We start from the raw sequence: 14,934 nt of genomic DNA, 5'->3' as shown, positions 1-14,934 counted from the left end.
GTGTTCCCAGAATGTCTGAGCCAGTATTCAGCACCTGAGGCTGAACAAATAATTCTTGCCAATGACCCCATCAGACAGTGGCTTTCAATTGCTGAGTTGCTGTGAGACACAGCATAGGAAAGGCTGAGTGAGCGTCTGTCTTAAAAACCCTGTAGCCTTCAGTGTCACCTGCTTGTAGTGGTAGGGGTCATCTTTAAAGGAAGTTACTCAGTGCTGTGGAAAGGTAAGTGGACTTTCATGAGAGTTTTTCTAAGGTAACCAGAGGACTCAGGTGCCTTTTATCCATTTCTTTTTGAAAGCATGGGGCACACACTCTGCTTTTGAAAAGTCTCCCTGGAGATGCTCCAGAAATGTATTCAGTATTCTGTTGCTCCACAACCTCTCCATGGCCCCAGTGCTCATGGCTGCTGGAAAAATCTGAAGGAAGCACAGAGGCAAAGGGCTCTTAATGGATGTAATGTTTCAGGATACATGAGGTTGTGTTTATAAACCAGACTATAGGAGTGACAGCAAAGGAAGCAGTGTTCCAGGTAGCTGACCTGCCCAGTCTCTGTATAAGAGAAATACAATTTGCTCTGCTGCTTAATGCAGTCTGAAGCTATGTGATCTTAAATGTGGGTGAAGATTCCAGAGATACTGGATAGAAGAGGCACAGAACTATCTACTGCAGGAGTGACATGTTCTGTCAAAAGAAAAACTCTGAAGGCATGCAAGTTACCATTGAATGATTGCAGGGAGAAACTCAGATTTCTCTGAGTTTCACTTTCATCTATCTTAAGGAAAGTTCACTCAAGTAATGAGGCATAACAATTTCCTTTGACTTTCAAATATATGTACTGATGTATTATTGCCTTAAGCAAAAAGGTACAGCATAAATAACTGCATTACAATGCAATGCACACTCTGGAGCGTTGTAATCATAGGCACAATTGTACCAGCAGGTCTATGTTGTCCAGCTAAATAGAGATCTGTAATTCAGACCATGCAGAATGGAGTGTGGTTTGGACCTCTCAGTATCATAAATCTAAGGTGGCAAATTTACTGTTACATTGCATCTTTATTCACTGTGCAATATTGCCATCAACCACAAGGATAAGCTCCTACAGCAATTCAGTGCTAATAGGACTCCCTGGATAGCATCACCCAAGTGTCTGTGGCCAATTAAAGTTTTTAACTTTGTCAATCCAGCATAAATATTCTTTAATGCCAATTAACACAATCCAGTCATTAATATGATAGTTTTATAATTGTGCCAGCTTTTGCAGACCTTGGAATACATACAGTACAGAAGAAGCCCCACAGCCTGAATGAAACATCATCTTATTATTGAAATAGAATTCCAATGTTTTTACATGTAATGTGATATCAGAGAATGAATGAATGCTCCAGGATAGATGTTCAATTAAATCTCTTGTTTTCATTCCTGAAAGACTGCTGCCATACATTGTAGATTGTTCTGCTGTAATATATTATTAGGAGTAGAATATATTATTAAAAAGGCATCTCTTCCCTTTAAGCAAGTTGTACCGGGAGGGCTTAGGGGTATTTTTTCATCTCCAGTTATATTACTTCCCCCAAACAAGATTGTAATTACAGTGTAAAGAAGAAAAAAACAGATTTACACTTCGATGACAGTGAAGGCAATAATCCTAACAAATAGAGGACAGAGCCTAATAAAAAACAGTTATGATTTTTGCCTTGTCCCTGACTATGTAATTTCCTTGTTCTATCTGTGGGAGGACACACATTGCCTGAGCTACTACTGAAGCTCTCCAAAGTCATCTTTCACTCTCACATTTCAGCAGCAAGCACTTACAGCAAACTTTCATTCCGTCTAACAGCTGCGTATTACCTAAGAAACCTCAACTGCAAGATTGTTCAGTGTGATTCTTGGAACATAAAAATGATTGTTTTTCATTGAAATGTTCTGGTCCAATTTGACCCACCGAGACCAGCAAATAGCAAGTGCCTGAAATAAAGCATTTTCAGATGACAGGAGAAAAGGACTGGGAATTATGAGACTGAGGGTTTTAGTTCTTGCTCTGCCACTGCCTGCCTACATGACTTTGGCCAAACTGCTTTTTTTTTTTTTTCATGTTTCTCTTCCTCTGTTCTCTCTACTTTGATTGCAGGCTTTCTGTAATTTTTTGCACAGATGGTAGCACAGTGCAATTCCTTCTAAGAAAGGACACATTTACAAAACCAGGCAGGCTTTCTCTCTCTCAGTAACTTCAGCAGTTTCATGTCGTCACAGGGTTTGTTGGGGTTTCTTTAAGGATGACGATTCAGAACATCAGCTGCTGAAACCATATATTTTTGGTTTGGGAGAAAGTAACTTTTCAGGTTTTGAGACAACTCCCTCCTTCCTGCTGAGCCACAGGCTCAGCAGCATGCCTGTGGACAGGGGTGCTTGTAGCTCCTGCGTAGGCAGCTGGGAAGGGCTGCTGGCAGCTGCTGGTGCCTCTTCTCCAAGTTGCCTCCCTGTCCCAGATCCACTTCACCACGGCCAAGAGGGGAGTTCCTTCACCTGGCTTCAGGAAAACACTGGGTTTTAGCCTGCTGCAGTCGTTCCCACATTTTGGGGACTTGGGTAATTTTCCTCCATCACCAGATTGATTGAGATGGGGTGAATCATTCTGCCTTTCCCAGGAACACGGCTGGGACCCTGGAGAGGATAAGTTCAGACTGGCCCATTTCAGCAAGTGACAGAAAGCCATCTTAGACACTTAGCTGATGAGGAATCTGATCCCTTGCTTTATAAAGCCAAATCAAATGAGAGCACAGTGGAAAGCAGAGCTCCTACTATGTGTCTGAAAGGATACAATCTCCTTTTCCCAGGCTTAATCTTTGCATGATCAGGGCACCCCAAAGTTAGGCTGGGGATTAGCAAGGAGCAAAGGAGGAGATCTCCATAGTGTAGGGAGATGGTGGGGAGTGGGATGACAGGGAAGGAGGAAGCAGCCTTCAAGCAGGTGAAAACAATTAGGGAAGAGACTGTGACCTACCCTGCACAAGTTATTAACAGTTGTTCCCAGATGATTTTTATTAATAAAATTGTGACCTAATTATGCCATCTCACTTGAATTTTGTTTTACTTTCTGTGCTTCTGGGACAAAAAGCAAAATATGTTCAGGAGAAATGAGAAGATGGTCCTGGAGACAAAAATTCCTGACATTTTTAAAGATATATTAACCAATACATTAGCAGCTTTGCTCATGGGAAAGCAGACAATATAGCAAAAGCATGAAGATGGAGACTAGAATAGAGAAGAAATAGAATAAAAGGAAGAGCAGAGCAATGTGCAAGAAATGAAGGACATAGAATAGCTTCTTAAACTTATATGGGGAAAATATTATTGTCAAATACCATGCATAGCATGTACGAACAATGAATATTTGCTAAATCCTGTGCAGAAGCATGAAGGGTATAGAAATGTCTTGCCAGGGCAAAATCATGCAGGCAGCCTCACAAAAGCATTCTCTGAGGAGGCCGGTTATCTCTGTTCCTGTCTTCTGGTGTTACTAGAAGAAGACAACCTTGGGAAAAAAGCAGCTTTTTTGTTCTTAGCAATGTAGTACACAGATCTTAATTTATAAAGACTCACTCCAAATAGTCCAAGCCCCAATGGACTTGGTGAAGTTGAGAAAGTTCAAAACCACTGCAGGCTGAAGATGTCCTCTTGTTTCTTTTTCATTTTACTTATTTCTAGTTTGCAGCTTGGTTTTAAAAAGCCTTGTGTTACTCTGGTTATAACTGTGATGGTCAAAGCATACGGGCAAGGTAAAATTTGCAGGTCTTTACTGGAAAAACTAATACAGTGGGGAAAAGGAGATAATCTTCCTTGTGTATGAACCCTTTCTGCCTACATTTTCCAACTATAATGGCTGGTCTAATATAAGAAGCTATTCCCACCCACAAACCTTATCTCACCTGCGAAGAGATTGTAATTCATTTACCTCTCTAAAGGACTCATAATACTATTTTTTAAATGCTGGGACAATCTTGGCCATTGTGCCAGTGTCTTTGATAGTCTAGATTTGAAGCACTAATGGCAATTGGTGACATAACTCACTCAGGCTTTTATTTTATTTTCTTTTTGGTCTCAAATTCATAGCTTAACTCACATAATCAGAAAGTGGATTTACAAAAGCCATTGCAGCTTTAATAGCTGGGGAAGCATTAGCAATTTAGGAAAAGGTAGTAGATAAAAAGACTGGAAATTTTAGAAAATGCTAATCCTTTTCCTTACTGAGACACTCTTGCCTTGCCTGAGGCATCATTCCTAGGAAAAAAAAAAAAAGCAAGCTGCATTAAGATTTAACTGCAGGGTTGAATTTAATTTTGGTTTATCACATTTGCACATTTGTACACAGGAAATGTATGTGAATAAGTAGCTCTTCCAGCAAAAGGTATCATCAGAGCCTTGTCTGACATGTTTGTAATTGCTTATGCAAAGACTGGGGAATGTGATGCGGAATGTAATGTCCCAGCAGTGGTAAACTGTGTTAAAATCCAGTATAAACTATTGCTAGTTGAAGTATTTGAGCAGACCAGCTTAAAACACATTCATTGCTGCTTGTGCAAGAACAGCTCCTCTGTGAGCACAGAAGAGGTATTTTGCTCAGCTGTAGTATGTAGTTACAAATTATTTACATTTGGGGTGGAATCACATCCTGTTTTGTTTTTATGAGGGTATTAAGCATTTTTTGATAGTGGATAAGCAGTGAAAACCAACAATATTAAGAACATAGCAATACATCCTACGTACCTACCGCTGCAGTAGACAAGCACCTTGGCAGATATGGATATGGAGACAGAGAGTTTACAGAGTCAGCTGTCACTTTGTTGTACCAGCTTACGTTCTAAACCTGTCTGGAAGAGAAAGGGAATAAACTGCTGTTTGACATGCATGCAAGGGAATTTGTTCTGCTGCTTATGTGCATGTAAGATTGAAGGATTTCTTTGGGGTTTATTATTAGCATAATCAGAAACATTATACTCCATCACTTTGTGATAGTAATCCTTGTTGTTGTTATAGGGACAAAACAGACAGCAGGATAAATCACTTCCATTGGGGCAAAGCCGAAATAATCATGTTCATACCAATTTTACTCCGGAGTTTACACTGGAGTAAATGAAATCAGAAAACATTTCAAACATATGCATTATGGACAGTGACGGGTACCAAGTGTAGAAAATGCAGCATTACCATTTGAACTCAGTTTTACCTTTCACAGCATTGTTGGGCTCCTTTTTTGCTCATGTCAGCTGCTCATGAGTCTAACATCTAGTAGAAAAAAAAAGTCAATTTTTTACAACCTGTATCTTTAACTTCTTGGATTTCCAGATTTCATGCTTCATCCAATGTGATTTCTTCTAAGATCCAAAATCCCCCACCTTTTAAATTGACAATATTATATCTGAGGCAAAAGTTAAATAGAACTCCTAGGACTGGATTAGCTTTTTCTTTTTTTTTTTTTCCAAAGAGGTAAAAATACATTAACAAAATTTGCCAATGACTCTGCTATGTGTACTTAGGGTGCAGGCAGTCTGAGAAGCAGTCAGCACCTTTGGAGAAGTGATTCGTCATCCACTGGGTGGTTCTAAATGTACCAGCTTGTTTAAATAGCAAATGATTTTAAATATGAAAGGAGGCTTCTTCCCAGAATTGTTATACTGAGCATCACAAAATTACCTTGGGCTTTTTTTTATTTTCTTCTTTTTTTCCCCCAGTGAGCCAACCTGCACCTGTTCTGAAAGAGCTTAGCGTTCATGAAGTAGCAAATTATATTCCAGAGCATAGCTCTTTATCACTCTCCAGTTAAGGGGGCTAAGAAAAGATTTTAGAAGATTCATCTGTCTGCAGAGGAAACAAAAGGAGCTGCCTGGAGATGCTGTGAAGGCATAGTTATTTTGTTACAACTCAACCTCAAGCAATCAGAAAGCAACAGAAAGATGCATGGCATTTAGATCACTGCAGAAAACACTGGCATTAGGCTGGTCAAATTTCAGCGGATTTCTGAAGTCTGAAATGCTATTAGGCAAGCACCAGACTGGAAGGAATATGAAGAGAGAAAGCACCGAAAAACGCAGGAGACCAACAGCAAAGGACAGCATATTTTAGAGAATATACAATTTTCACTTCCCGCCTCTTGAAGAGTAAAAGGAAGCAGCAATCATTTGGTACATCATTGACCAAGATATTTCAGGGACTCAGAATTCTTCTCTGTGTGCATCTGAAAGCACTGGAGAATTTAACTTTGTATTAATCAATCAACTTGTTTCTGCCTCCAACAGGTTGCTGGTGCAATGTTGGTGGTTTGTTACTATATATTTGCGGCACGTGGGAAAATGGGCCACCTTCCCCCTTACCCCATTGCCTCTGAGCAAACAGTGCTTAGCCAACCCTCCTCTGTCTTGCTAGGGTCGTTAGCAAATGCATTCCCTCATTTTCCTTTGGTTACTTGTCTCAGTGATTGCACTTGAAGGAAGGTCACTTAGTGGATAAATATTCAGTGCATGTTTCTTATCCAGCCCTTCAGTGGATAGTTCTATATGTTGATTGGTCTGAAACTTAAATACTCAATAGAATTACTTCTTGAGTAGCATTTTTTTTAATTATTTTAATAAGGGCAAAGAAATATATTTTTCCTTTAATCTCTTTGTCAATGGCTGAGCTTGGTAACAGAAATATTTGCTCCCTCCCATCCCCAAAATCAAGCTGCAGGCATTAAAAAAAACATGAAAAGTTAAAAGCAACTGAAAATCTAGACCTGATAATAGATAATTTTCAGTGTGGCTGTCATTGCTGGTAATATGTTAATCCTTTTGTAAACACTCCCACACCTCTCCATAATGTACATAAATGAATACCACATATAGTAGATAATCACAAATGTTTTAACCATGACAGTTTTATTAGTGCTAATGATACTATTTTATGTACTTACAAAACATATGGGAAGCAAGTTAATACTTTTAAATTGGCTGACTCTCTCTCATTTGACAGTGCTATACTTGCCCTGAATTTCCAGAAGGATTTATTGCAGTTTTGGTCTCCCACCTTCAGGGCAACCACTTAGAAGTGCCCCAGAGGGGCTCAGTATTTAGCAGCAGATCAGCATTTCTAAGGGCAGCTCCTCCAAGGTAACTTACTTGGCAGAAGTCAATGCATAACGCATACATAGCACTGCCAACAGCATAAGAACAGCTGTGGTACTATTCAGCTGAAACTGGGAGAAAGGATGCATTTAAGGAGACACAATACATTTCTCCGGTTGACTTGGCATAACCTGATGCGATTTTCCTTTCAATTTGCTGCAGTCCCACATGTAAGTCAAATGGAGCAGTAACACATGTATCTGCAGAGCTGTAACAGTAAACTTGCTTGGACATTCCTGGTTTGCTGAGGGGGGTTGTGTTTGAGGCTCGTTTTCTTTTTTAACGTGCAGCTTTTGCTATGACTTCAGTATAGTGACATTATTTACTCAGTTTTAATAGTGTATATTTTGGCCTGATGATATGTTGCCCACATGGCTTAACTGATGTGTGGTTACTAGAACAGCAGCAATGTTTTTTCATTCTTAGTAAACTGAGGGCAAATCAGACAAGAAGGTAGGATTTTGGAGGTCATAAAAACTTGTTGCTACATGCCATCTTCTTACTGCTAGCATTACTGGTGCCCCTAAGCCCTCTGGCTGCGCTACCCAAAGTCAGTTAGAAGATACAGTGGAAAGTCTCATCTTTCAGCCGAAAATAGCATCAATCTTTCCCATTGCGAAAGCAAGCTGGAGGACTAAAACTGTTACAAAAATCAGTTCACTAGGGTTAAGTGAGCGTCACTCAGCTTTTAAATACCATGTTATGAAATTCCCATAAATGATGGGAGGGGAGAAGGGAGAAGTTTCTTCTTTTTATGTTGCAAAAGCTGTGTTCCTGCTCTAGGAATGAGCAGTCCAGTGGAAAGAGGCAGCTGCTGAGGAGCTCTGAGACGGTCATAGGCAGCAGCCAGCCATCAAGAACCGTTGCTGGAAATCCGTGCCTAGAAAAGCTGTTGCTGGAAATCCGTGCCTAGAAATCTTTCTGGCTTTACCAATTTGGTAAGGATTTCAAACCAGGAAACAAAGACCCCTTAAATCATTTATGTGCACAGACCAACCAAAAAAAAAGGGGGGGGGGGGGGGGGAGAGGGGAAATAAAGCTTTGCATACTGTCCTGGCATGCTCAGCATGATTAGTGCATGAAATACACAGCCTGTGCTGAGCAATTCTGTTTTTCTTCTGGGTATGGCAGAAATGGTTGAAAGCATCATCCTCCTCCCCTCCTCCTCCTCCTCCTCAGTGACCTCCCTCTTCAGCATTTGCCAAACAAGAGTTTGTGTTGTTGGTAATAGTATATGATTTCTCATACCATTTAGATATCCCACAGTGAGAATGGGGACAACCTGTAGAGACAGAAGGAAGAGTTTCAGAAATATGGATGATGAAGATACTGAAGTTTGCAGATGTAAATGGTTTTGAATGAGGGAAACTGAAAACAAGAACAGTATCAGCTGAGGATACTTTTGGAGTTCTGCAATTCTTATCCTTTGTGAGGGAAAAGAAAGCAGAAAGTTTATTTTATGCAAAATCAGAAGAAAGCTTCAGGCTTTTGATTTTTAGAAAGTAAATCTTATTATTATTGTATAGTTAAAAGCTGAAAATAATAGCTTGCAAGAAGCTTTTTTTCCTCTAAAACAACAAAAACCTGAAAAATACCACCTAAACTTAATATCCTCCTGTATCCAATACCAAAAGGATTGAATAGACTAGTAAGACTAAACACAAAGTAGCTTTGCACTAAATGGGGAAAATGAATCATTTTATAATTCAGCATACATGATGGCAATTGAAAGAAATGAAAAATACAGGGGGAGAGAAGGAACAACATAAAATGTGAGCACACATGCACAGGTGTGGGTGTATGCATGTGTGTGTGCTTGCAGAATGAATTAAGAATACATAAAAAATGCAATATACAATTGACCCTACTGCTGGGATCTTGACAGATAAGGCATTTGGATAGGAGTTTTCAGATGTTATGGGAAAATGTTTCCTCTGGAAATATTTTAGCTGCCTCTACTGAGTGTCTTCCCCTCCACAAATACCACCTCATGTTCCATTTTAGTAAGGAAGGAACTTTTTGCTTATTTTCTTGGAAAGCACTGAAATGTACTAAGACATATGCTGTTTTAAGGCTTAGAACTTAAAATGATAACTACCTCATTCAGTAGTATTAGCACTGCTACTGTTATTACTGTGTTTCTGCTAAGTAGATGTTTAGGTCAAAAATGTTGCAGAAGTAAGTTTGCTTTTTATAAATCATAAAGGTGCCAGAAACATTCGCATGGATTTCCTGCTAAAGCTGTAGGGATAAAAAAAAAACACCACCAAAACAAAGAAAAGAGAGCCCAAAGAAATTCAGATTTTGCTGCATTGTGCTGGCATGTGAAGAAGTCTACTGGGGTTAACACCTATTAACATACCCTGAATTACGTTCATCAACATCTTGATTAATGAACACCTCCAGCAAGCTCATGCCTTGTGCTAACTTAGGGTGAGGCATCCATGCACTGAAGGGTACAGCTGACACTTACATGAGGCTCCACAAGCAGAATTAATAAGCTCACAGGAGCCTCTTGGTGTTCGAAGTCCTTCTTCCAAGACAGGGTAATCCTATGCTGTTGTACAGGCTATGTTCTAGAGGAAAGGCAGCTCTGCAGAAAAGGACTTGAGGCCCTGGTGAACAGCAAATTGCACAGAAGAGAGCAATGGAGGTGTACTTGTTGTTGGGCTGCTTCAGCACAGGCATAGCCACTAAGCTGGGAGATGTGGTTATTCCCCTCTACATGGTACTGAAGAGGCTGCACATGAAATACTGTATTTAGTCCAGGGCCACTCAGTCCAAGAGAGACATGGACAAGCTGGACCAAGTCCATTGTAGAGCCATCAAGGTGTTTGTCAGCTGAGGATATGACACATGAGAAAAGGGAGCTGGGGTTGCTTTGTTTGCAGAAGAGAAAGTCAAGGGCAAAGCTAACTACCTTCTACTGCCTAAAGACAAGTTACAGAGAAGGGAAAGCGAATGCTTCTCAGAGGCAAAAAGTGAAATACAATAACAAGCTGCATCCAGGGAAATTTGAAGTGGATATAAAAAAAGTTTTTTTTACAGTAAAAGTGTTTAAAACCTGGAGCCAAGAAAGTTTGTGGAAGCTGCCACTTGGGATTTTAAAGCTCTAAAGGTAAAGGCACTGAGCAACCCTAATCTGACTTTGAAATCACTTCTGCTTTGTAGCAGGAGGTTGGACTAGTTGACCTCCAAAAGTCCCTTCTGATATAACTTTTCTATGATACTACTCTTCTTTGAAATTATTTATTCACATGGGAAATATAACTGTCCAGGATGAAAGAAAAGCAGAAGTTTACAAAATCCTATAAAACGGAGCAGAACTAATTAGAATTAGAAACCTGTTTCTATATCACTGCCCTAAATTTCTAGTTTATATCCATATAGCTAATTTAGCTGATGCAAGCACTCCAGATGATCCAGATCCTGGGAGGAAGTTTAATGCAATAGTATGGAGTGGGTCAGTCCAATCACCAGGAGGCAGGGGACATGTACGTCTTCTGCCCTGTCAGGCTCTGGAGATTGATTAAATGCAATGTCTGAGCACAGGTTTGCATCCTGGCAGCTTGTCTTAGGGCATGGAAAACTTGAACCCTTATTCTATTGTACTCTTTGAAATACAGTGAGGAGCTGCCTGTAGGCTTTCAGTGAAATAAGTGCGTGGATCTGGGATGTAAGAAGAGAGCTGCCTGTGCCAGGAGACAAAGCAGAGTTTTGTGAGCAAAGCTATGCCTTAGGTCTGCAGTCCTTGAAACAGACGTGGCTGGAAAGCACTAATATTCCTCTTTTCTCACAAGGTTTACAGCCTGCCACCATCTGAAAGTGGGTATGGACATTCTTTCTTTCAGAAAGAGCTAGGCAAGTCAGAGGACAAAAGTCGTTTTCTCTTTGTATGTTAGCATAGAGGCTAGCCAGCTCTTTGTGGAAGCAGAAGATGTTTTCTAGAAAACAACACTCTCCCTTCTACTCCCGAGCTTGAAGTGTTCCAGCATCTTAGGACATGCACTAATTGTCAGTTTTCAGCTTTGTGAGAGAAGGAGGAAGCAGGAAAGGGAGGCATTCCCAACTCTGCTGTGAGGGCTCTTCAACTGCTGAGAAAACAATTAATTTTTTTTTTTTTTTTTTTGAAATGGAGGCAGGGAGAGGAAATTTGGTTTGGTCACATCTCAGAGATTTCTGTTTTTCAGTTAGATATACACACTTCCAATAATTGCTGGCTCTGTGGTCCTTACCAATTTTTGACTGGGTAATTATTTACTTGGAGACATATAGGCAAGCCAGAGAGCGTTTGAGAGTGTTTTGCTCAAGCATGTTCACAGAAACCAGCACCCCCAAGCTCAAATACACAGAGAGCAGTATGCAGATCCAGCCACCCCATTCCTGCATGATCCCATGGCACCTTCATCTTCTACATTTAGAGGAGAGGCAAGAGGAGGAAATCATTCATTTCAAGGGTGTAGGCAATTTTTTACTTCAGGGGTGTTTCTTCAGGTGTTTTTGCCAGTGCAGGACACAAGGGAAACTGCAGCACTAATTGATCATGTGAGTAGTGACTGTGCTACAGAAGACGGGTGGGAGTAATAGCTCCTGATATTCCCTAGTAAATATGTGCTTGAGTGTTTTTGCTGGTAACCCACTGTCTGTGCTAATGAGTAGTTCAGTGCTGTGTGGTTGTCCTATATTTTGGCAGTGGCAGCATAAACCAGATTTACTTCCCTCTTCTGAGATGGGAGGTTTAGCTGTGTAAGTCTGTAGATAACTAGCTCAAGTGTGGTTTAGGTTTGGGTTTTTTTATGTATGTTGAATAAATTATACTCTCATGTCAATTTACCTACTAGACAGCATATTTACTTATGTAGCAAACTGCACAGAGAAATATTGTCTCTGTTACCAGACACTTGCTCCACTAATGCCTTAGACCTCAATAATAAACTTTTTCAGGTATTTTATGCCAAATATATCCTTGCTCTGACTACACAAATAATATTGTATAGGCTGTTTTGCCCCTTTGCGATGGCCTTGCGCAACATTACCAGATATTTCCATGTTCGTTTGAAATTCAGAAGTATTTACTGATTCAAGAAAACTCAGAACCCAAACTGATTGCAATGAACTTACTTGCAATGGGTCTTTTTTCAAAAGAAGATGGTCTGAGATGGGTGCTCAAGAGGTAAGAGTGAAATCCATGCAGTCTTACATTTGCATTTTCATGAAAGTATGTCCTTGCTTCCAGACTTCTATCAAATCTGCTTATGTTCTTCAAAACATGATGTACCACATCTTTTCCTTCTCAGAGGTGAAGCCCTGAGCCTGTGAAATGAGGCAGAATGGGAGTTAAGATAAGCAAGGATATGTCTTAAAACCCATTTCGCCAACTGGCTTCAAGCTCTAACTTGCCATGGTTACTCTGACAGTTTCAATCAACCTGGAAGTTCATTATTTCTTTTCAGTTTCTAAAAGCTGTATTCACATTATGAAGCAGAAGATAATCCCTGTGAGTTAAGATAAATCCACAGACAGTGCTCACTTTAGTTCCAATTCTAATTAGAATCTGCATATTCATTATGAAACGTGTAAATTGTATGGTGTAATCTCACTTATTGCCAACACTGACCATATTATTTCTGTATTATAAGCTTGCCTTTCACATATATAGAAATATAAAAAGGATTATTAACTTAAATCCTGTATTACAAACACTGATCACCATAGTGAAGCAATTACATTACAGCAGTTAAATATATAGGGGCATAGAGCTCTTCCCACCACAGTCAATAGCAATTTAGCCATTAACTTAAATGAAAGTGAGATTAGGTCTGTATTCTAAAAGAGGCAAAATGCATTGTTATAGCTACAGTTAATGGCAATGTCAAAGTAAAAATAACGAGTCAAATCATTCATTGTGTACAACTGCCACTGCTACCTATAAAAACCCACCCAAACCAAAAATCTTTATTACTAATGGCATTTATATCATCAATCAGAACATTTACAACATCTGGAGAAGGTAATAATTGCTGCAGCTTGGATCTAAACTTCAGCTTGGATTTAAGTCCAAATAGTAATTAGCAGGGGTTCACCTTTGTCAGATCTCAGAGACATCAAATCTCTGCAAGCTGTTGGGACTTGTGCCTGCCAGCTCCCCATGCATGTGGAGCATGATGCAATAGATGGGTTCTGAAAGTACCAGTTGTCATTGGACAGAGCTGCCTGTCTACACAACCTGGAGTACTTGCTATTTCTCATTAGCTGCTCCTTTTCCACTCATATACCTGAGACTGAAAACTCTCACCTTGAAAATTAGAAGCAAAGGTTCAATTCTCTCCTCTGCTGTGACTCTGATAAAGGAGTGATTGGCCTAGCTCATAGATGAGCTCATAAACTAATCTGGGGTGGAAGGTCCCTTTTCCCTTGCTGTTGAAGCAATACCATCACACAAAAAAAGAAATGAGAAGATGAAAAGTGAGCACAAAAGAGGCCACCTGTACATGCAGAAGCACATACATGGCCACCTAGAAGTGAATTGAAGGAGGTTTCTTGTAAATGAATCTCAAAGGTATGTGAAACTTGATGAAATATCTTCACCAACAAGTGTTAAGGCTTTGCAGCTTTGTTTCTCCTTAGCTATTCTGTGCAATCAGCTTAAATTGAGCATGTAGCAGGATTCCCTGCAAGATGAAAAATTAGAGTTTGATTTTCACAGGCTACAGCAAAGAAATGAACTTGTGTTTCTCATAGCTGGTATTCTGACTTGTGCATGGCGTGGTACTTTCTGATCACGACAAGGCTTTTGACAATTTGAATACAGATTTCTCGTTCCATCTCTATGTGAAGTAAACTTGAGCAACTTCTCTCTTAAATTATTTGTAAACCAGGGACTAAAACCTGATAGCTTCCTAGAATGGTGGCGGTAGGTGTAAAACAATGGCTGGGAACTACTAGGAAATATAAACAAGACTTGGCAGAACTGGAATTAAATGCTAGCTTCCAGCTCTGTGCTGATTCCCAGAGACTGTTAGGCATTTTGTATTTTTGCAGAACATTGCCTGTCTTTGCAGTGCTGGAGATGAGGCAGTCTACTGTGCCAATATGAAGGAAGTATGGCAAAATCTGGTATACCTAAGAGGAATGAAAATATCAATGTTTTCTGCCCCAAAGAAAAGCTTGAGGTTAAATAAGAACCAAACCAACCTTTTCCTGTCTTTGAAACCAAACATTAGCAAGAGCTTTTTGATGCTTGAAAATAACTCTTTTCTTATGGACACTGCTGAAGAAATGAGTGGGTGGTGATGTATTCAAAGCATGTCTTGTCATGTCTAATTGGATGCATAAAGAAATCAAATAGTCTCCTTCTTCAAAAATATGTAGCACATTAAAAAGAAATTATAATTTTATTGATTGAGATGACTATTGGCTAGAAGAAAAAAAAATGCTCTTGAAACTAATCAAGACTCAGATTTTCCAGAATGTTACAGAGAACAATTGTCATTCAGCTGTCTAAAGGATCCCTCCATCAACTGATTTAATAGAAACAATAATATTATAATAAAATATTGTCACAGAATATGTCTCATAGTTTGAAAAAAAAATGTGCCCGTGACTTTATTTTACACCTGTTCATGATTTGTCTTGGGCTTTTTTAATCTCACAAATGGAGACCATTTTCTTATGATAAAGTTCTAGCCAATTGACATTATCTCTTAATTATTTTTGTAACATATTCATTGCAGAATTTGTTCAAGTAGGAAGTTATTGTTTAATTTCCATGAT

Source organism: Pezoporus occidentalis, unplaced genomic scaffold (assembly GCF_034315485.1).
Source record: "Pezoporus occidentalis ecotype Australia unplaced genomic scaffold, CSIRO_AGI_Poc_V1 ctg4, whole genome shotgun sequence".
NCBI lineage: Eukaryota > Metazoa > Chordata > Aves > Psittaciformes > Psittacidae > Pezoporus > Pezoporus occidentalis.
Note: the sequence above shows the minus strand (reverse complement) of the source record.